The sequence below is a fragment of the Thalassophryne amazonica genome, chromosome 3 (genome assembly GCF_902500255.1).
Source record: "Thalassophryne amazonica chromosome 3, fThaAma1.1, whole genome shotgun sequence".
In the NCBI taxonomy this organism is placed as follows: Eukaryota; Metazoa; Chordata; class Actinopteri; order Batrachoidiformes; family Batrachoididae; genus Thalassophryne; species Thalassophryne amazonica.
In genome coordinates, this window is record NC_047105.1 from 89,477,885 (window position 1) to 89,502,753 (window position 24,869).

Below are 24,869 nucleotides of genomic sequence, written 5' to 3' on the forward strand. Positions count from 1 at the left end.
GAATGGCCACTTGAGGCTGGCTTCAAAAGCAAGTCACTCCCCATAGATGCTTGTGCTGTAATCCCCAATTTTACAACAGTAATAAATATCTTCACAGCCTCATACAAAAGACAGTTTTGGTATCTATAGATAGCTACCTCTTCATGACAACTATAATGGTGGAGAGAGGGATATAACTCATCATTTTAAGATATTATAAGGCATAATAATAGGAAAATGGTTGCTTTGAGTGCAGCCCAGTCTCACGCTTTTTTTTTCATGCTCCCATAACGAAATGAGTTGCATTGCAAGAGTAGAATGGGAGGCAGAGCCTTCAGCTTTCAGGCTCCTCTCCTGTGGAACCAGCTCCCAATTCAGATCAGGGAGACAGACACCCTCTCTACTTTTAAGATTAGGCTTAAAACTTTCCTTTTTGCTAAAGCTTATAGTTAGGGCTGGATCAGGTGACCCTGAACCATCCCTTAGTTATGCTGCTATAGACGTAGACTGCTGGGGGGTTCCCATGATGCACTGTTTCTTTCTCTTTTTGCTCTGTATGCACCACTCTGCATTTAATCATTAGTGATTGATCTCTGCTCCCCTCCACAGCATGTCTTTTTCCTGGTTCTCTCCCTCAGCCCCAACCAGTCCCAGCAGAAGACTGCCCCTCCCTGAGCCTGGTTCTGCTGGAGGTTTCTTCCTGTTAAAAGGGAGTTTTTCCTTCCCACTGTAGCCAAGTGCTTGCTCACAGGGGGTCGTTTTGACCGTTGGGGTTTTACATAATTATTGTATGGCCTTGCCTTACAATATAAAGCGCCTTGGGGCAACTGTTTGTTGTGATTTGGCGCTATATAAAAAAATTGATTGATTGATTTTCGAGGCGCGGGTTTTTTTAATTTTTATTTTATTTTACTGTGCCTAACCCTACCCCTTCACCTAACCCTAGCCATAACCTAACCCTCTCCATTCCCCAAACCATAACCCCCTCAGACCTCCCTGAGTCACCTCGCATTTCATGCTCCCATCACAAAATGAATTCATGCTCCCACCATGAACATGAATCGCTTTTCATGACGTATCATGAACCATAGATTAATTTACATTTCGTAATGCTATCACAAAATGGCATGAGATTGGGTTGTTGAGTGACAGCTAGTATGTCAGATCAAGGCAGCCACCTGCTAGCTGCTAGCAGAGGCGGCTTGTTGCTGTGGACCCGGCTGTGTTTATCCTTTCTGAACATTTTATTACAGATATGTGACATAATACGGTTTGCTGTGAAGTAAAAAGTCAGTGTTCTCATATGTCTGTTGCGAGAAGTTTTAACATGACTTGATTTCGAGGGTAGCACCATGTGTACTGAGTAACAGATGTCAATAGCTCGGTAAGATTAGGTCCACTGATAGTTACTGAGGCAGTATGACAGTCATTAGTCTTATTTCCTGCACCCAAACCACTCGTCCTGAAAACCACCACCTAGTCCACAAAAAATGTGCCTTTATCAATGGTGGACACAGTTCCACTAATCCGCTAATTATTTAAGTTAATGTTTTCATTATCAGATTAGCTTTTCAGATAACTTTGAAAAGCATCATCGGGCCAGTTATCTTCCAATAAATTTTGGTCTGATAATTTTTAGATCACTAATATGTTTTAGCAGGTGAACTGAAAAAGCATGAACAGTTAAAAACCTTTGTGAAGTCTGATGCCAAAGATTTTAGCACTTATCTGTTAAAGGCTTTGCAACAGAAAAGCCACTCAATCTTCTGTAAACAGAGAAAAGAATAGCTGGTTTTAGGAAAAACTACTCTATCCTCTGCAGTCAGAAGAGAGCTGGTCACAAGATAATTAATCTTGATACCATACTGACTCACCAGCAATATCACCCTAGTCTTCCAGGGACATACAGTTTTAACTTATGCTTTAAATTTTATCCAAACTAATTTTGGACATGTTATTTAAATTAACGTCACTTCTGAAGTTTTATAAAGCAAAAATATCAGCTATATGTTTTTGGGTATTATGGGTAATCACAGTACAGTCATGACAGGAGAAATGCATTTGAGATGCTCGGATCGGGCTCCACACGGACAACAGCATTAAACTCTTTGTATATTGTGCCTAAAACTCTATATTTTCTGGGTTTATAGACATTGTTATTTGTTACTGTGTTTGTTTTAAATGTCAGAAGAAGCTCAGGTTGCTTCTCCAATATTTCCCTGTTTGCTCTATGGTCTCTACTGCCATCTACTGGCCAGTAGTTTTCATGGCAGTAAAGTATTGAGATATCACATAAATTATAATTCTTTGCGCACCTAAGAGTTGTTGCAGCATCTTGCTGGAGCTAAAGAAATAAAAATATACATTTTTGTTGTATAATGTTCATTTACAATTGTCGGCATGGATTCTGTTTAAACCGCAGAACTCTCTGGTGAAAAAAAAAAAAAAACCTTTACACAAAGGATTATGGGTAAGGGTGTGGGCACCAGTAGATGGCCAGTGTTCTATGCATTTTGACCCCGGTTACGTCAGACGGTTGTCAAATCACAACTTGACTTAGTTTTGGCTTTAGCAAATTGCTTTTTTGTACATATATAAAAAATAGCATATTTTACAAAAGCACATTTAAATACCAACACACATGCCACGTCACATTAATGTGTTGGTTTTTTACATAGAATGAATGAGTCAACCAATCAGTGTTAGTGGAGGCTCATTTACCCATAATCCCTTTTGCACCTGTCTGTGTTTGTTACAAAACTTTAGAATTGGTGCATTATTTAAATTAAAAGATATGTGTTATATTTTAACTTTATACAAATGACAGAATTGAGATTAATGGAGTTATTCTAACCATATTAATTTTATTTATAAATCAAAACCATAATTCAGTACTGCTTTATTTTCCAAGACCTCCACCTCATGGCAACCCTGCTTTTGAGTAGAGAGTTGAGCTTTGCTGCTCCTCTCAACTGGTTCACTGCTGCAGTCTATGTAGTAAACAAGAGTTTCCAACAGTGAGCAGAACACTCAAAGACAGAAGTGCTGACTCATTGTTTGGGTCTGCAATCACTTTTGATGCTACCAGAACTCCTAACTATAACCATAGTGTGTGTCCTCTCACCTAAACTTAACCATAACTCCCCCATACACCCCGTTACCCCAGATTTTGTGCCCCTGTCACAAAAGCGCCCTGCTTTCATGCCCCGTCATGAACCCATAGATTAATGTACTTGTTGTAATGCCACCACGAACTGCTGTGAGACTGGTTTAGAATTGAACCACCAACCTTTTACTGGGTTGGGGCAGGGGTAGCAACACTCTCTACCTAAAGTGAACTTGGACTTGAAAAAGACAAGAGTAAGCACACAGGCGGCAGTGATAAGAAAAAAACTCCCTCTGATGATATTAAGGAAGAAACCTCAAGCAGACCACACTTAAAGAGGTGACCCTCTGCTTGGGTCATTCTACCAAAAAAGTTTACAATATACAAATAATGAATGTTTATGAGTTCAATGGTATGAATATTTCATGAGGTGAAAGCTGGAACAAACCATTCAACTCGGCTTTGCCTTGTTGAATGGTTTGTTCCAGCTTTCACCGAATTATGTTATTTTATATTATATTAATTTACAAACAGAAAAGGGACTTACATTTTGGTACCTCCTCAGTGCAGCGAAAAAAATAATGTCAGAAATTAATCCACCTTTGTTGCGTCACTGCTGCTTTGTCATCAACAATCCAACACGAACTTTAAATAGGAGTCCAAGAATAATTCTGACAATGAAGTCCGCTATGCCGTGCATCAAATTGTTGTCTGTCAGCAAAACAAACTCCGCCATGTTTGCCTTAAAGCTAAGCACTGCCTGGTTTGCGTGAGCATGTGCGCGAGGCATGCTCACACAAGCAGGAAGGCGCTTGTGTGCGCGAGTACTACCAAAAAAAAAAAAAAAAAAAAAAAGACTGTGTATTTCCTCAGTGCAGCAAAAAAAAAAAAAAAAAAAAAAAAAAGCCACATCAGATGGCTTACAGTGCAGTGGATTTGTTTTGTGTGCATGTGTACGCGCACCTGTATGTGCACATGCGTGTGTGTGTTCGTGTAGGTGTGTGTGTGTGTATGTGTGTGCAGAGTGCAATGGTACCAAATGTATGGAACCAAATTTGCACTTTAAATGCAATGCAACACAAATGGGATAAATAATCCATGTCACTTGACATACAAAGCACCAATCAAATGACAAGGATCCACTCAGCCGTTATACAATACAGAACACAACAATTGACAAGAGTCCATGCAGGCGTCCAAGTTCTGAGCTTGTTCTTGAAACCACGATGTAAAGGTTTTGCTTTAGTAGATTTGAAACAGATTTTACGAATGACAAGTAACTTTTACTTACAAAAGTAAGAGAATGTACCCAGTTAAATTTATTCAGAATTTCTGTGTGGAAATTGTTAAGCTTTTTCCAAGTAAATTTCACTCTCCTTTTTTCAGTGTCTGTGCCCATGTTTGTATTCTTGAAAATTTGTGATTCCTATCAACAAGCATGGACAAGCAAACACAAAGTGTGAAGCTGACAGTATACTTTTCCACATACCTAACTTTCAGTAATGTTTTGCCAGGACATTTTCTGACCACGTCATTTCATTTCAGTGTTATACAAACAAACGATCCTGTGAAAAAATAACAAACATGATTTGACTTGAGTGCTTCAGGCAAACATTTTAAAGGTGCATAACACACGTGCATTTGGGGTGTGTCCAGTTCCATCTGCTTTGCTCTGTAGAAGTTGCATAATCTGAGAACAAAGTGGGCCACAGGGCATGAAGGGGTTGGACTTAGTCACCTAATTATCATCAGTGTGTTTTAGGCATGACATGAAATAAATTGTCATCCCATTTAAGAGGTGCGTCATGAAACATCTTACGTAAGGTTTGTATATTACACTATATAAATAGCAGAAAAATTATGTTTAAGTTTAGACCAGGTTGTTGGTGGTCCATGCAGAATGGTTTTTCTGCTGCCTAACGATAGAACCAGAACTGCATGTCAGTTTAAGACCAACACACTCATGGTTTCAAGTGCATTAACTATTTAAAGAACGCAGCTGTTGGACCAGAAATTCACAACTATGTCAGTTGCAAACTAGCAATGGCATTTGAGCTGCACTGTACACTGTTTTGCACTGGGTGGAGGACAGGGGCCTTGATGTTTTTGCTTGATGATTAACTCCACATTGACAACATAATAGCCCTGGCAGGAGTTCCAAGTTGTCAGTGCATTTTTAACTTCTAAACTTGTGTAGTTTCCAAGACCAAGTGGATACAATTTGCTTTGCTATTCCCTAATGGGGGCAAGGCAATACTTTGTTGTACTGCATCACTGGCTTGCCTCTTATTTCTCTAATACTCTTCTGCTGATGAGAATGTTAAATGTTAATTAGTTGTTTTTGTCAGGCTTACTGGAATGGTGATAGTCTGGGATCCAGTGAATACACATTGCAAACCCCACCCCTGCCACAGTTCTCCATGTAAAGTGGAGTTGTGTCAGGAAGGGTATCTGGTGTCCCAGACCAAACGGTCCACCCCTAAAAATTGGTCTGCCTTTTGCATCTGCACATGCGTCATTTTGGACCACAGCAGCACATAGGAGGCAGAGTCTCTTCACCAAAGCAATCAAATGGATTAATGGGATTATTAACCATCAGATGATAAAGGTAAAACCTTTTAAATCATTCTAAAGTCAGTTTTAAGCAGAAACGAGGCTGTTTTAAGCAGAAACTCTGAAATTCCGTGACACTTTGAAATAACCAACGCGCAGTGAATGCATCAGCTAGCAGCTCGTTCAGCCGCAGCGCTCTGATAGCTTCATCTGTCTTTTATGATGAAATAATGCTGAATTTATGTGGAAATGACTGTTGTACAAAAGCTTTAGTTATCTGTCACTGAGTTAGATGATGACTAGAGTGGAGTTTGAAGCAGAAACAAGGTTTTAATCTGTGAACCGTGGCTAATGCCGCATGTGCAGATGCAAAAAGAGGACCGATTTTAGGGGGGACCGTTGGGTCGGCGACACCGGCGTAAAACGTGTGCCAATTCAACATGCAGATCCACCTCAGATCTGCTGTGGTGACCCCGGGTGAAAAACAAGGGAGCAGCCAAAAGGGTTTTATATGTGCAAGGTTGGGCTCCCGTGAAGTGACTGAACAGGACTCTTTGGATAAATTTTTGGCGCTTTAAAAGAGTGTCGGCCTTGAAAGAATTTAGTATTTCAAAGAGGTGTAGGATAATATCATGGTTATCTCAACTATGAATGGTTGAGAACTTACTTTGATATACATGCACTTTATATTGGAACTTTTGAACTTAGGTCATCACTTTCCTGGATGATGGTTTAGACCTCTATCACACTGAGGTTTGCAATCCAGTTTAAGACAGATTCAGTCTGGACTGCTTTCTAGCCAGATGGCGTTCAGATTTCTTTTTCAAATCTGGCTCATCCTCCTAGGCCACATCCAGACTGGGGTTTGCAATCCAGCTCGAGCCACATCCTACACCAGACTAGAAAGGTTGGGTTCTGTGCTATTTTGCATGGAAAATAAAGTAGAAATGAATACCTAAGAATAAGCTGATTAATTATATCCCAGACGTCTTTGACTCAGACCTAATTCCTTGACATTGCAACAAAATTCCTATTTACTTGGTTTTCCACAGTTTGCCAATGCACCAAAATGCAGGAAATGGTACCAAAATATTCCTTTACAAATGCATGCACCCCCCCCCCCCCCCCGCCCCACTTTACAAAATCCTGGATCTGCCCCTGGATTTTCAGAGTGACTCAACATAGAGGCACGGACTGTAGATTTTTGAGGTTGTGTCAAATCATGTAGATGTGGATGTTTTATTTTATCTAACTCTTATTTTGTGTAAATGCAGATTTTGTGGGGAAAACTGCACAGGGAAGAACTTCCCCACACACAACAAAGTTTCCAGTCAGTATCCTGTGACGGTTTTCTGACATCTGAACAAGCACGGGTCTGTGTGGTGATAAGGTGCCACAGAGATTTTGCTTTACTGGAGAAGACACGGGGTGCACGGACATAGTCTGACATCCCGAGCTCATCCTACACATGCATCTGATGCATGCGTGCACGTGCATGGGGTGCTTGCTGGTTCATATTTACCAAAGAGGAATAATGGACAGTTTGATGGATTAACTGCAGAGAGTCGACTCATTCAAACAGCTAAACGTGAATTTGTGTGTATACAATCACAGAGCAGAAAAAAAAGAAAAAGAAGAAGATGGCGAACACGTATTCTAAAGCAAGAACAAAAACTGAGACTCTGGGTGGACTGAGGATAAAGTCGAACTTCTGCTTCCACTATAAGTGGACAAAACTACAACAGAATGTTGACAGTACGTTCAGTAACTTCTGTAGCACACAAGTCTGTAGTCCGCCATTGTTATTGTTGTTACGTGACGTCTTACAGTCGGGGTAAGGCTGAGGTTAGAGAGGCAGGGCTATGACATTATCGATTCACAAATGTTATGTATTGGTTGTACACATGAAAATGCAAATGTGCCATTTGCACGTAGCATTTTTGGGCTCTGGAAATGCCGGTTCCATGTGGATGAAACCCTGATACAATATAAAACTTGTGTGGATACACTGGAACCTGTCTCCTCATGGATGGGTTGTTAATGACTAATCTGACATCAACACAATGACTGACTTACTAATGCAGTCCATTTCACTGGGACTCTAATCGTCATCTCGTTGTTCTATTTTAACTATCTTATCATAGGAAATGTTGGACTATATATATGGCTGCTTAGCTGCAATAATTCTGTCATTTTATGTTATCTCATACTTGTGCATTTTGTTCTATCTTATTAGTTTGACAATAGCAGATGGTCACCTCACTGAGTCTAGGCTGCTTGAGGTTTCCCCCTATAATCAAAAAGCACTGAGGGAGTTTATGCTGACTTTTATCACTTACCTTCTCATAGGGCAGGTAAGCTTTACACCTTACCTATGTATAGTGTTGTGAGGCCATTTATGTTATGATCTGACACTGTGTAAAGAAAAACTGAATTGAATTGCACTGACTTAAAATAGTACATCCTGCAAATCCAACTGGGTAGTAGGCTAGTTAGTTAGCCAACTGTGGCACAATAGTATACAAATAATGAATGTTTATGAGTTCAATGGTATGAATATTTCATGAGGTGAAAGATGGAACTTACCATTCAAATACGCAAAGCTGAGTGGAATGGTACATTCCATCTTCCACCGAATTAAATATTCATTCCATTGAAGGAATGAAAAAACATTCATTATTTATTTTATATAACAACTAAAATAGAACCTTGTCATATTTTATTAATTTATAAACAACAGAAAAGGGATTTACATTTGGTGTTACACTGGTGTTTTGATGTCAACAGATCAACATGAAATTTAAACTGGAGTCCAAAATTGTTCTCAGTCAACTTGGAAAAACAATCTGTGATGATGTGCACTGACTCCATGTACTTCCAAAAAAAAAAAAAAACAACACTTTGTGTAGTTCCTCAGTCCAGCAACAATTTAAATATTAATCCAGCTTTTCATCCTAACAGCTCTTCATGCCTCCAGATGGCTTACAGTGTACTAGATTTTTTTTGTGTGTGTGTTAGAAGAATTAGCAGCGTCAGTTAGCGCCTTCAAATCATCATCTGTGTGCAAAACAAATGCCGCCATCTTTAGCTAAACACTGCCCCCGGTAGTGTGAGTGGGCATGGTGCTCAGGGCGTGCAATAGCAAATTTCATATAGCATCAAAATTGCACGCTAAAAAGAACTATTGCACCGTCAATAAAACACAATGGCAAATGGTACAAATAATCCATGTCACGTGACATACAACCCACCAATCAAATGACAAGGATCCACTCAGCCATTATATAATTTAAAATATTACCTGCAAATATGAAATTTCTCATTTTGGCTGCAAAATGGGGTGAACATTTTTCCTTCAATGCATCTGTTAAAAAAGATGTTTGCTTCTCAGTTTTGTAGCTAGTCAAGCTGAAATTATAGGTGCATGTCTGTATACTCTGTTTGTGTGTCTATGTCTCAGCTGTCAATCAAACACAAAGCAACACCCGCCTCAAAGTCTCAGAAATTGAAGAAGCTTTTCTAGTACACCTCCACACATTTCTCCCTTTTGTTAATAATACAGGTTAAACCTATTACAAGCCCACTTTGACAAGATTTTAATAATGAGAACGACTGCAGATCAGGAATTAAGCTTGAATTCTCCATTCAGATATGGACACCATATGTATCAAACAAGCATAAGTTTGGGGTGTCTCGTGTCCCAACTGCATTGGCTCTGGAGAGCTGCTGTCCCGCTGCCTGTTGAAAGCAGCGTCCAGTGGAAGAGGATTGGGACTGACATCTGGCAGTTTGATAAAGTGGATTTGGTTTCGTAGGGGCAATTCCAGGCTGCTCTCTCCGGGCGCCAGGCCTCCTCTGGTTAGTATATGACTTACATGTGTAGGACAGAGTGAAGAACAGTCAGTAAGTGTGTGTGAGAGTGTCAGTGTGTACAGTACACAGTATAATTGTGTGTGTGTGTGTGTGTGTGTGTGGTTTGGGGTGCCGAGAAGAGGGGAAGCAGTTTGTCCAAATAGAAAACAGCAGTCCCTCCACCATGTACGTTAATGTAAGCCTTTCATCACCAGCTCCCTAAAGCACAGCCTCTCCCCCTCTAATTTACTTTAAACACACACATTAGTCTCATCAATAAACACTAATGGTTCTTTATGATGCAGCGGTCTATTTCCCATTTTTCTAATGAAGACCCTATTTCCCTGCAGAGCACCCAAGTCCCGTCTAATCCGTGGCTGAGATGGATGATCCCTCCTTCCATGATGTCCTTAGTCACTGACTCAATGTGAAAACAACAAACAGCACGCAGACACGTCCAAACAAAGACTACAACGCTCCCTAAGAGGTTGACTTGCTAACACACGGTAACTGACCATTTTACACATGGAGGTATTGCCCTTAGCATGGATTTAGCTGTGATTCAAAAGCTTCAGAAAAAAAGTAGCGTTTTTGTATTATTAGTATTTCTGCACTGGTAACAGCATAGGATTTTGACAGCAAAACTGTAGCGGAGTCAAATTTCAATACTTTAGTGGCACTGATCGAAATGCTCCAATACTACAGAGTATTGTTACCAAATTTTGATACCCAAGCTGTAAATCTCGGTCTTAGTGAGACAATAAAATCATGCAAAGCTGCTCGGACCAGGATCAAAGAATGCTGGTGATTGCCTGGCTAACATAACGTAACACAAATACATTAAAGATGCATTCATTTTCTATAGAGGGTTTTCATGTGACGTATCGGTCACATCATTTTGTGTCCCGCGGCCATTCTGGATTATGACGCGGTGGGCGCTGTGATACGCTACGTGCATTTGGCGAACAATTGCAGAAGCTTCACGTCGGTGGTGAAGAAGCCTCACGGCACCGTGGCGCTGAGAGAGATCCGCCGCTAACAGAAATCCACTGTTACCAGAATTTTATTTTATTTTATTCGGCAATAAAATTATATAAGAATACATAAAAATACTACCGAGGATAACACAAGAACGCTTCCAATACGGATGCTTATTTACATTGTGGTCCTCGAGCACCGAGCTGCTGATCCACAACCTGCCCTTCCAGCACCTGGTGAGAGAAATCGCTCAGGACTTCAAGACCGACCTCTGCTTTCAGAGCTCCGCTGTGATGCTCTGCAGGAGGCCGTCGAGGCTGACCTGGTCGGCAGCTTCCTAGTTCACAATATCGCAGTGTGATACTGTCGGCCAGTTCGTTATATCACCACTAAATTCAGTATCTGGTATAAGATACGGATCCACTGAACCAACTGCTACACATTTATCACGATAAATAGCTTTATCTCTAGCATTTAAAGCATCGTAATAACCGTACATTCTCTCCATTTTTCTATCACGTGCCAGCCTCCTTGTAATCCAGAATGGAGACGGCACCTGTCCTGCAGCAAATCGGTCACGTGATTGAAAACCCTATACACTGTGGCTGCTAGTTTTTTGGAGGACCCTGTCTGTCTTTTCAGAGCATTATATTACAAATGTCAGTAATAATATGGCTTATTGTGTGATTAATTGTAATCACAGATCACCTAAGACGTCTGTGCACCCATGAAATTATTGTCTTCATGTTGGATGCTAATGGCATTAGCACATTTAGCAGCTATCAGTAGCTAGGTGGTGTTAGGCCTACTTAATCTAGAATTACTGGAGAAGTAAGCAAGTCATAATTTTTAATGCTTACATCAAAGCGTTATGAAACCACCACCCAGTCCACAAAAATCAGATTTAATAAACACTCAAACCAAAGTTAGCCTGTTAGGTAACTTTTTCAGTGAATCTAAGATGGGGTGTGTATAGACGCCTTTACGGTGTCAAATCTCGTGCGTAATCATATTCTTGCTGGGGAGGCCGAGATTTTGTTGTCAGTGTAAACAAGCGTTTGTGGCAACTTCTTTGAAACATAGCGTCGTTATGGAGGTGAGTTCAACCAAAGTATTCAGGTATTTAGCTAAGATAATCCTGAGTCTTTAATGTGACAGCACTGGTGAGTAATATTTACCTTTTTTATGTTAAACCGACCTGTTATGGTCTTCTGAAACAGTTGATAGATGTATTTTATAACTTAAAAACGGGGCCAATGCTAACGCATTAGCATGTCTATGGCATTTTCAATGTTAAAGTTAGCATTAAGATGAGCCATTATCAAGCCTCCCTCCCCAGCACGCAAAGGACTCTGGGATACTCTAAAATCGTGAATGGGTTGCTCACGATTTAGGCAGAGTAAGTGCTACCAACATGGGGATACTCAGAGCATAAATTTTTGGGCTTCCAAACCAGTTCTTCAGAGACTCTATAGAAAAGCAATTGGTTATGTCACGCTGTTAGAAAAGTATCGGACCTTTTTATTTTTTTTTTCAAAAACCTGATGGATTTGAATCACGTGTGCTTGCATGAGCCAACCTTGAACCTTCGTGCGCATGCGTGAATTTTTTCATGCCTGTCGATTGCGTCATTTGCTTGTAAGCAGCCTTTGTGTGAGGATGGGTATAGTCTCTCTTGGCATTTTTTCATTCCAAGGAAAAGACGGAACGACTGGAGCAGCGCCGCATCAAATTTGCCAGAAACTGGGCGACAGCCAGGTGGAAACCATTTGGATTATCAGACGGCTTTCGGTGACGATCCTATGGGCATCAAACAGATTAAGGAGCGGTACAACCGGTTTATCAATCAATCAATCAATTTTATTTATATAGCGCCAAATCACAACAAACAGTTGCCCCAAGGCGCTTTATATTGTAAGGCAAGGCCATACAATAATTTACGTAAAAACCCCAATGGTCAAAACGACCCCCTGTGAGCAAGCACTTGGCGACAGTGGGAAGGAAAAACTCCCTTTTAACAGGAAGAATCCTCCAGCAGAACCAGGCTCAGGGAGGGGCAGTCTTCTGCTGGGACTGGTGGGGGCTGAGGGAGAGAACCAGGAAAAAGACATGCTGTGGAGGGGAGCAGAGATCAATCACTAATGATTAAATGCAGAGTGGTGCATACAGAGCAAAAAGAGAAAGAAACACTCAGTGCATCATGGGAACCCCCCAGCAGTCTAAGTCTATAGCAGCATAACTAAGGGATGGTTCAGGGTCACCTGATCCAGCCCTAACTATAAGCTTTAGCCAAAAGGAAAGTTTCAAGCCTAATCTTAAAAGTAGAGAGGGTGTCTGTCTCCCTGATCCGAATTGGGAGCTGGTTACACAGGAGAGGAGCCTGAAAGCTGAAGGCTCTGCCTTCCATTCTACTCTTACAACCCTAGGAACTACAAGTAAGCCTGCAGTCTGAGAGCGAGCGCTCTATTGGGGTGATATGGTACTATGAGGTCCCTAAGGATACGATGGGACCTGATTATTCAAAACCTTATAAGTAAGAAGAAGAATTTTAAATTCTATTCTAGAATTAACAGGAAGCCAATGAAGAGAGGCCAATCATGGGTGAGATATGCTCTCCTCTCTAGTCCCCTGTCAGTACTCTAGCGCAGCATTTTGAATTAATGAAGGCTTTTAAGGAAATTTTAGGACAACCTGATAATAATGAATTACAATAGTCCAGCCCTAGAGGAAATAAATGCATGAATTAGTTTTCAGCATCACTCTGAGACAAGACCTTTCTAATTTTAGAGATATGCGTAAATGCAACAAAAAGCAGTCCTACATATTTGTTTAATATGCGCTTGAATGACATCCCTGATCAAAAATGACTCCAAGATTTCTCACAGTAATTTAGAGGTCAGGGTAATGCCATCCAGAGTAAGGATCTGTTAGACACCATGTTTCTAAGATTTGTGGGGCCAAGTACAATAACTTCAGTTTTATCTGAGTTTAAAAGCAGGAAATTAGAGGTCATCCATGGTCTTTATGTCTGTAAGACAATCCTGCAGTTTAGCTAATTGGTGTGTGTCCTCTGGCTTCATGGATAGATAAAGCTGGGTACATTGCGGTAACAATGAAAATTTAAGCAATGCCTAAGGAAAGCATGTAGAAAGATAAAGTGAATAAATTGGTCCTAGCACAGAACCTTGTGGACACTCCATAATTACCTTAGTCTGTGTAAGAAGATTCCACATTTACATGAACAACTTGTAATCTATTAGATCAAAAGTATGATTCAAACCCATCACTGCAGCACAGTGCCTTATAATACCTAGGCATGCTCTATCTCGTGTTAATAAAATTTTCATTGTTCAACAGTATCAAAAGCAGCACTGAGCGTATAAAGAACCCGCACCAGAGATGGAGGTCCACTGTCTGAGGCCATAAGAAGATCATTTGTAACCTTTCAACTAATGCTGTTGCTGTACTATGATGAATTCTAAAACCTGACTGAAAACTCTTTCAAATAGACCTATTCCTCTGCAGATGATCAAGTTAGGCTGATTTGTACAACTACCTTTCAAGAATTTTTGAGACAAAAGGAAGGTTGGAGATTAGGCCTATAATTAGCTAAGACAGCTGGGTCAGTTGATGGCTTTTTAAGTAATGGTTTAAGTACTGCCACCTAAAAGCCTGTGGTACATAGCCAACTAATAAAGATAATTGAATCATATTTAAGATCGAAGCATTAAATAATGGTAGGGCTTCCTTGAGCAGCCTGGTAGGAATGGGGTCTAATAGACATGTTGATGGTTTGGATGAAGTAACTAATGAAAATAACTCAGACAGAACAATCTGAGAGAAAGAGTCTAACCAAATACCGGCATCACTGAAAGCAGCCAAGATAACGATACGTCTTTGGGATGGTTATGAGTAATTTTTTCTCTAATAGTTAAAATTTTATTAGCAAAGAAAGTCATGAAGTCATTACTAGTTAAAGTTAAAGGAATACTCGGCTCAATAGAGCTCTGACTCGTTGTCAGCCTGGCTACAGTGCTGAAAAGAAACCTGGGGTTGTTCTTATTTTCTTCAATTAGTGATGAGTAGTAAGATGTCCTAGCTTACGGAGGGCTTTTTTATAGAGCAACAGACTCTTTTTCCATGCTAAGTGAAGATCTTCTAAATTAGTGAGACGCCATTTCCTCTCCAACTTACGGGTTATCTGCGTTAAGCTGCGGGTTGTGAGTTATACCACGGAGTCAGGCACTTCTGATTTAAAGCTCTCTTTTCAGAGGAGCCACAGCATCCAAAGTTGTCTTCAATGAGGATGTAAAACTATTGACGAGATACTCTATCTCACTTACAGAGTTCAGGTAGCTACTCTGCCCTGTGTTGGTATATGGCATTAGAGAACATAAAGAAGGAATCATATCCTTAAACCTAGTTACAGCACTTTCTGAAAGGACTTCTAGTGTAATGAAACTTATTCCCACACTGCTGGGTAATCCATCAGAGTAAATGTAAATGTTATTAAGAAATGATCAGACAGAAGGGAGTTTTCAGGGAATACTGTTAAGTCTTCAATTTCCATACCATAAGTCAGAACAAGATCTAAGATATGATTAAAGTGGTGGGTGGACTCATTTACATTTTGAGCAAAGCCAATTGAGTCTAATAATAGATTAAATGCAGTGTTGAGGCTGTCATTCTCAGCATCTGTGTGGATGTTTAAAATCGCCCACTATAATTATCTTATTCTGAGCTAAGCACTAAGTCAGACAAAAGGTCTGAAAATTCACAGAGAAACTCACAGTAACGACCAGGTGGACGATAGATAATAACAAATAAAACTGTTTTTTGGGACTTCCAATTTGGATGGACAAGACTAAGAGTCAAGCTTTCAGGGCAGAGAGGGAAAAAAACCCTACTTGTACCAAAATAATAGAGTGGGAGTACAGCTCATAGAACAACTCATTTAAATTGCAAAACATCCCCAAGAATGTCTTTTATGCCATATTTTGTTCTTTATGTGGCTTGAAAATAGAATGATTATTTTTGCATCTGTTCCGAGTAGCTGATTTATGAACATGTTGCGGGTTTCGAGGTTTGCTTTAGGACCAGGCCACATGAAAGGCGAGGTGAAGGTCAATAGCACAAGCAGACTGTGGATATGAAAACATAACGGTTGTTTCCTCGCCGCAGCTCGCATTGCCCTGCTGGGCTCAAGGACAAGGGACACATTCTACTGTGTCACCACTGAACAAAGATGTCATCCAAAAATGTAAATTACATTTTTTCATCATCAGATAAATTCTTCCCAGTTCCCAGTTCACCCACACTATTCATTTGGGCTTACCAGGTCTGTCCAAAGTCCTCCTCTACCCTCTGATCCAGTTCACCACCAGATGGTGATCAGTTGACAGCTCTGCCTGTCTCTTCACCCAAGTGTCCAGAACATGTGGCCTCCAATCAGATGATATGATCACAAAATCAATCAACCTTCGACCTAGGGTGCTCTGGTACCATTAACACTTATGAGCATCCTTATGTTTGAATATAGTGTTCGTTATGAACAGTCCGTGACTAGCACAGAAGACCAGTAACAAAGGAGTGCTCAGGTTTAGATCAGGGAGGCTGTTCCTCCCAATCACGCCTCTCCAGGTGTCTCTGTCATTGCCCACATGTGCATTGAAGTCCTTCAGTAGAACAATGGAGTCGCCCACTGGAGCCCCATACAGGACTCCAATCAGGGCCTCCAAAACGGCTGAATACTCCAGACTGCTGTTTGGTGAATATGCACAAACAACAGTCAGAGTTTTCCCCCCGTCACCTGGAGGTGCAGGGAGGCGACCCTCTCGTCTACTGGAGTAATACTCCAACGTAAGCTGCACATCAGCTGGGGACTCGTGAGTATCCCAATACCTGCCTGGTGCCTCACACCCTGGGACAACTACAGAAAAGAATAAGGTCCAATCCTATCAAGGAGAGTGGTTCCAGAGCCGAGGCTGTGCCTGGAGGCAAGGCCCACCAGCTCTAACTGGCCAACACAAGCTGTGGGCTCCTCCCCCACAGTGAGGTGACTTCCACGCCCCCATAGCTAGCCCTTGGTGCTTGAGTCTGGTCTGTCAAGGCGCTTGGCTTTCACTGCCACCCATGGGATAGCGCACCCGACCCCAGAACTTCACAGGGTGAAGATGGAAAGCCCATGTTACCTTTTCGGGTTGTGCCCGACTGGGCTCCATGGCAAGCCCGGCCACCAGGCACTCGCTGACAGGCCCTCCGTCTGGACTTGGCCCCAGGCGGGGGCTCCGGGCTTCCTCCGGGCTGGGTCACATTTCTTCTTCCTCGTTTTTTCATGGAGTCTTGTGAACCATTCTTAGTCTTGCGCCTCGCCTGACATCAGTTTGCCATGGAGACCCTACCAGGATCATGAAGGCTCCAGACACCATCACATCACCTTTTTAATTATAACAAACTTTCAAATCATAATGTATAATATTATATTATAATAGTAGTATTTAAGTTTAAAAAGTAAGTTTCAATATTATATATATATATATATATATATATATATATATATATATATATATATATATATATATATGAGGAAAATAAGTATTTGAACACCCTGTGATTTTGCAAGTTCTCTCATGGAGGGGTCTGAAATTTTCATCTTAGGTGCATGTCCACTGTGAGAGACATAATCTAAAAAAAATCTGGAAATCAAAATGTATGATTTTTTAATAATTTATGTGTATGTTACTGCTGCAAATAAGTATTTGAACACCTGTGAAAATCAATGTTAATATTTGGTATAGTAGCCTTTGTTTGCAACTGGTGGTTGGCTCTCACTGCGGTATTGTATCACTTCCTGTTCCGGAGCACAGCCGTGTTTTGCTGCATCTGTTAGCTATTTAATCTGCACAGTTAGATTGCTCTAGTTAACTAGATAATGATTTGCTTCACAGTGTAATCTTCACGTGCCTTAACTAAAGCACTCCCTCTGCTGAATCACCTCTAAATTATTTACACATTATTCACTTTGTGTGTTTTTTGGAATCCGCTAGCTTAGCGCAGCTACTAGCTCTTAGCCGGTATAGCATGGCGGCTTCTCCTGTCTCTCCTGCACTTTTCTGCTCTGGGTGTGAAATGTTTAGTTATTCCTCGGCCTCCTTTAGCAGTAATGGTACTTGTAATAAGTGTAGCTTATTCGTAGCTTCGGAGGCCAGGCTGGGCGAATTGGAGACTCGGCTCCGCACCGTGGAAAATTCTACAGCTAGCCAGGCCCCTGTAGTTGGTGCGGACCAAGGTAGCTTAGCCGCCGTTAGTTTCCCTCTGGGAGATCCCGAGCAGCCGGGAAAGCAGGCCAACTGGGTGACTGTGAGGAGGAAGCGTAGCCCTAAACAGAAGCCCCGTGTACACCGCCAACCCGTTCACATTTCTAACTGTTTTTCCCCACTCGACGACACACCCGCCGAGGATCAAACTCTGGTTATTGGTGACTCTGTTTGAAAAATGTGAAGTTAGCGACACCAGCAACCATAGTCAATTGTCTTCCGGGGGGCCAGAGCAGGCGACATTGAAGGAAATTTGAAACTGCTGGCTAAGGCTAAGCGTAAATTTGGTAAGATTGTAATTCACGTCGGCAGTAATGACACCCGGTTACGCCAATCGGAGGTCACTAAAATTAACATTGAATCAGTGTGTAACTTTGCAAAAACAGTGTCGGACTCTGTAGTTTTCTCTGGGCCCCTCCCCAATCGGACTGGGAGGGACATGTTTAGCCGCATGTTCTCCTTGAATTGCTGGCTGTCTGAGTGGTGTCCAAAAAATGAGGTGGGCTTCATAGATAATTGGCAAAGCTTCTGGGGAAAACCTGGTCTTGTTAGGAGAGACGGCATCCATCCCACTTTGGATGGAGCAGCTCTCATTTCTAGAAATCTGACCAGTTTTCTTAAATCCTCCAAACCGTGACTATCCAGGGTTGGGACCAGGAAGCAGAGTTGTAGTCTTACACACCTCTCTGTAGCTTCTCTCCCCCTGCCATCCCCTCATTACCCCATCCCCGTAGAGACGGTGCCTGCTCCCAGACCACCAATAACCAGCAAAAATCTATTTAAGCATAAAAATTCAAAAAGAAAAAATAATATAGCACCTTCCACTGCACCACAGACTAAAACAGTTAAATGTGGTCTATTAAACATTAGGTCTCTCTCTTCTAAGTCCCTGTTAGTAAATGATATAATAATTGATCAATATATTGATTTATTCTGCCTTACAGAAACCTGGTTACAGCAGGATGAATATGTTAGTTTAAATGAGTCAACACCCCCGAGTCACACTAACTGCCAGAATGCTCGTAGCACAGGCCGAGGTGGAGGATTAGCAGCAATCTTCCATTCCAGCTTATTAATTAATCAAAAACCCAGACAGAGCTTTAATTCATTTGAAAGCTTGACTCTTAGTCTGTCCATCCAAATTGGAAGTCCCAAAAACCAGTTTTATTTGTTATTATCTATCGTCCTCCTGGTCGTTACTGTGAGTTTCTCTGTGAATTTTCAGACCTTTTGTCTGACTTAGTGCTTAGCTCAGATAAGATAATTATAGTGGGTGATTTTAACATCCACACAGATGCTGAGAATGACAGCCTCAACACTGCATTTAATCTATTATTAGACTCAATTGGCTTTGCTCAAAATGTAAATGAGTCCACCCACCACTTTAATCATATCTTAGATCTTGTTCTGACTTATGGTATGGAAATTGAAGACTTAACAGTATTCCCTGAAAACTCCCTTCTGTCTGATCATTTCTTAATAACATTTACATTTACTCTGATGGACTACCCAGCAGTGGGGAATAAGTTTCATTACACTAGAAGTCTTTCAGAAAGTGCTGTAACTAGGTTTAAGGATATGATTCCTTCTTTATGTTCTCTAATGCCATATACCAACACAGTGCAGAGTAGCTACCTAAACTCTGTAAGTGAGATAGAGTATCTCGTCAATAGTTTTACATCCTCATTGAAGACAACTTTGGATGCTGTAGCTCCTCTGAAAAAGAGAGCTTTAAATCAGAAGTGCCTGACTCCGTGGTATAACTCACAAACTCGCAGCTTAAAGCAGATAACCCGTAAGTTGGAGAGGAAATGGCGTCTCACTAATTTAGAAGATCTTCACTTAGCCTGGAAAAAGAGTCTGTTGCTCTATAAAAAAGCCCTCCGTAAAGCTAGGACATCTTACTACTCATCACTAATTGAAGAAAATAAGAACAACCCCAGGTTTCTTTTCAGCACTGTAGCCAGGCTGACAACGAGTCAGAGCTCTATTGAGCCGAGTATTCCTTTAACTTTAACTAGTAATGACTTCATGACTTTCTTTGCTAATAAAATTTTAACTATTAGAGAAAAAATTACTCATAACCATCCCAAAGACATATCGTTATCTTTGGCTGCTTTCAGTGATGCCGGTATTTGGTTAGACTCTTTCTCTCAGATTGTTCTGTCTGAGTTATTTTCATTTGTTACTTCATCCAAACCATCAACATGTCTGTTAGACCCCATTCCTACCAGGCTGCTCAAGGAAGCCCTACCATTATTTAATGCTTCGATCTTAAATATGATCAATCTATCTTTATTAGTTGGCTATGTACCACAGGCTTTTAAGGTGGCAGTAATTAAACCATTACTTAAAAAGCCATCACTTGACCCAGCTATCTTAGCTAATTATAGGCCAATCTCCAACCTTCCTTTTCTCTCAAAAATTCTTGAAAGGGTAGTTGTAAAACAGCTAACTGATCATCTGCAGAGGAATGGTCTATTTGAAGAGTTTCAGTCAGGTTTTAGAATTCATCATAGTACAGAAACAGCATTAGTGAAGGTTACAAATGATCTTCTTATGGCCTCAGACAGTGGACTCATCTCTGTGCTTGTTCTGTTAGACCTCAGTGCTGCTTTTGATACTGTTGACCATAAAATTTTATTACAGAGATTAGAGCATGCCATAGGTATTAAAGGCACTGCGTTGCGGTGGTTTTAATCATATTTATCTAATAGATTACAATTTGTTCATGTAAATGGGGAATCTTCTTCACAGACTAAGGTTAATTATGGAGTTCCACAAGGTTCTGTGCTAGGAATAATTTTATTCACTTTATACATGCTTCCCTTAGGCAGTATTATTAGACGGCATTGCTTAAATTTTCATTGTTACGCAGATGATACCCAGCTTTATCTATCCATGAAGCCAGAGGACACACACCAAGTAGCTAAACTGCAGGATTGTCTTACAGACATAAAGACATGGATGACCTCTAATTTCCTGCTTTTAAACTCAGATAAAACTGTACTTGGCCCCACAAATCTTAGAAACATGGTGTCTAACCAGATCCTTACTCTGGATGGCATTACCCTGACCTCTAGTAATACTGTGAGAAATCTTGGAGTCATTTTGATCAGGATATGTCATTCAAAGCGCATATTAAACAAATATGTAGGACTGCTTTTTTGCATTTACGCAATATCTCTAAAATTAGAAAGGTCTTGTCTCAGAGTGATGCTGAAAAACTAATTCATGCATTTATTTCCTCTAGGCTGGACTATTGTAATTCATTATTATCAGGTTGTCCTAAAAGTTCCCTGAAAAGCCTTCAGTTAATTCAAAATGCTGCAGCTAGAGTACTAACGGGGACTAGAAGGAGAGACCATATCTCACCCGTATTGGCCTCTCTTCATTGGCTTCCTGTTAATTCTAGAATAGAATTTAAAATTCTTCTTCTTACTTATAAGGTTTTGAATAATCAGGTCCCATCTTATCTTAGGGATCTCATAGTACCATATCACCCCAATAGAGCGCTTCGCTCTTTGACTGCAGGCTTACTTGTAGTTCCTAGGGTTTGTAAGAGTAGAATGGGTGGCAGAGCCTTCAGCTTTCAGGCTCCTCTGCTGTGGAACCAGCTCCCAATTCGGATCAGGGAGACAGACACCCTCTCTACTTTTAAGATTAGGCTTAAAACTTTCCTTTTTGCTAAAGCTTATAGTTAGGGCTGGATCAGGTGACCCTGAACCATCCCTTAGTTATGCTGCTATAGACTTAGACTGCTGGGGGGTTCCCATGATGCACTGAGTGTTTCTTTCTCTTTTTGACCGTTTGGGGTTTTTACGTAATTATTGTATGGCCTTGCCTTACAATATAAAGCGCCTTGGGGCAACTGTTTGTTGTGATTTGGCACTATATAAATAAAATTGATGATTGATGATGAATTACACAGGCCAAATGTTTCCTGTAGTTTTTCACCAGGTTTTCACACACTACAGCAGGGATTTTGGTCCACTCCTCCATGCAGATCATCTCTAGATCTTTCAGGTTTGGAGTTTCAGCTCCCTCCAAAGATTTTCTATTGAGTTCAGGTCTGGAGACTGGCCAGGCCACTCCAGGACCTTGAAATGCTTCTTACGGAGCGCCCCCCCCCCCCCCCTTAGTTGCCCTAGCTGTGTGTTTGGGGTCATTGTCATGCTGGAAGACCCAGCCATGACCCATCTTCAATGCTCTTACTGAGGGAAAGAGGTTGTTTGCCAAAATCTCACAATACATGACCCCATCCATCCTCCCTTCAATACAGTGCAGTCATCCTGTCCCCTTTGCAGAAGAGCACCCCCAGAGTATGATGTTTCCACCCCCATGCTTCACGGTTGGGATGGTTTTCTTGGGGTTGTTCTCATCCTCTAAACATGGTAAGTAGAGTTGATTCCAAAAAGCTCTATTCTGGTCTCATCTGACCACATGACCTTCTCCCATGCCTCCTCTGGATCATCCAGATGGTCACTGGTGAACTTCAAATGGGCCTGGACATGTGCTGGCTTGAGCAGGGGGACCTTGCTGCCCTGCAGGATTTTAAACCATGACAGCATCATGTGTTACTAATGTAATCTTTGTGACTGTGGTCCCAGCTCTCTTCAGGTCATTGACTAGGTCCTCCTGTGTAGTTCTGAGCTTCATCCTTACCCCACAAAGTGAGATCTTGCATGGAATCCCAGACTGAGGGAGATTGACAGTCATGTCGTGTTTCTTCCACTTTCTAATAAATAATCATAACAGTTGTTGTCTTCTACCAAGCTGCTTGCCTGTTGTCCTGTAGTCCATCCCAGCCTTGTGCAGGTCTACAGTTTTGCACCTGGTGTCCATAGACAGCTCTTTGGTCTTGGCTATGGTGGACAGGTTGGAGTGTGATTGATTGAGTGTGTGAACAGGTGTTTTTTATACAGGTAACAAGATCAAACAGGTACAATTAATACAGGTAAAGAGTGTAGAATAAGAGGGCTTCTTAAAGAAAAATTAACAGGTCTGTGTGAGCCAGAATTCTTGCTGGTTGGTAGGTGTTCAAATACTTATTTGCAGCAGTAACATACACATAAATTATTAAAAATCACACATTGTGATTTCCAGAATTTTTTTTTAGATTATGTCTCTCACAGTGGACATGCAAATTTCAGACCCCTCCATGATTTCTAAGTGGGAGAACTTGCAAAATCGCAGGTGTGTATGCATATATATATATATATATATATATATATATATATATATATATATATATATATATATATATATACAGTCTGTTTTTGTGTCTGTGCCTGTCTCTCTCTCTCTCTCTTACACACAGCCCCATTAGAAGGCCTTCTTAGGAGGAAAGGGTCTCTATTTGGGCCTTCCCTCACCCGTGGCATTGGACAGGGGAATTATGGGGCTTAGTTCTCTCAACTTGACCCTGCTCCTAATTACTTGTCGGATAAGTCTTTTGGCTCCTGGCGGAGTGTTGTCCTAACCTCCACTTGTCTGCTGTGTGTCCAAACATGGAGAAAGGAAAACATGTTCCAATGGAAGAAGGGGCTTAGCTTCCACGCCATGTTCTCACAGAGCCAAATGGCCCACCGCAGGCTCCCACAGACCCACAGACGCAGGACTTTCCTCTTACTGCTGTTGTTCCACTTTGAGGACAGACACACAGAGGTGACTTTGAAGTCAAAGCAGAGTTCCAACCCTTTTCTGACTGTTTAGATTTTGCATTTTTGTAACACACAAATCTAAGAATTAAGACATGTCTCAGGATTTTGTATGTATTCTGTTTTTATCAAGTGTCTTCTCCCTTGTGCACAATTCAACAATTTGACATTAGTTCAGCACAAAAATGTATGAAGCGTCTGAGTTTTACTGAATGGTTCATGAAATAAGATGGAGAAACCAGCTGGCTGCCCCATTTTTAGCAGCATTTGTCTTAAAAAATAAAATAAAATAACAGACACCAGTGTCTGGAGTCAACCTGCAGTAAATTTGTCTTCGTCAGACCATATTGTCTGAGACATTTTAAACTGCTTTTTTCTTTCTTTCTTTCTTGGCAGTCTCCCCTGTAATTATGGCCTCTTCAAAGACGTTGATCATCGTAACAACTTAATGTGTAATAGACACTAATGATGGATAATAACACCGGTATACAGGCAGGCACAGAGAGAGAGAGAATCCTCATACTCACCATAATCAGAACCTTTGAACACTCTTTTGTGACTTGACACCCTGCAGGGTTTTGTTTTTGTTGTGTTTGAGCGTAACGTGTACCACTGGTGTTTCACCAAGACACAGGTCCATTTTTGTTCCAGATTTCTCTTAGCAGGTCGTCATACTTGCTGCTTGATCTTTACAGGTAGTCAAATGTGACATGAGACTAATATGAGAATATGCTGTTTCATCTGCTTCAATTAAATTCATCATAATATCAAGTCAAGTCCAGTCTAGGAGCATGCACTGATGCTGCACTTCATTGCTATCCGGGACCAGCTTGGGTCCCGGATAGCAACCACCCAGTCCATCTCCTCTCTCTTCGTGGTCATACCTTTGGCCTTGTCAACCCACTGGAGTAGTCACAGCCAGCCCAGCCTATAGGCAGTATAGGCAATTGCTAAGGGCAGTGCCCATCCGGGGGGTGGAAGGCACAAATGAGGGGAAAAAATATAGATAAAGTCAACTTTCACTATTCTTATACTAAAATTAGTTAATACTATTAATCTTTCAATATAAAATAAATATAAACCCATACTGATTTGACTGCATAGCAAAGCCTATTAAATAATAATAGTTTCCTTGTCGTCAAAGTGTCTGATGAGCCCTTCCGGGTCATTACATCACTGTGGCATAACAGCGTCAAAACGGCCCAAACTGTCTGGTGTTGGGTCGCTACACCAGACAGTTTGGGCTAGCTGTGGTTTTTTAATTCATCATTTTGGGGAGTGCGAGGTGGTTCTCATAACAGTTTGCTTTGGTTTGGACAGTAAATTCTCCGCGGCATATTTCGTCAGTAATCCTGCATTAAGTGGACCTACTGACAGGTGCTAAAACTGCTAACACCGGTAGCATACATTATTAAATAAGATGAG

At 41.1% G+C, this 24,869-nt stretch overlaps 1 long non-coding RNA gene across 1 annotated transcript; it reads left to right on the forward strand.

Moving 5' to 3' along the window:
- The first annotated feature begins 643 nt into the window (after nucleotides 1-643).
- LOC117507969 lies at nucleotides 644-24,439 on the forward strand. The gene is made up of 4 exons (XR_004559914.1): nucleotides 644-659; nucleotides 10,288-10,294; nucleotides 15,393-15,399; nucleotides 24,363-24,439. It is a non-coding gene; the product is annotated as an uncharacterized LOC117507969 (long non-coding RNA).
- Nucleotides 24,440-24,869: the final 430 nt, after the last annotated feature.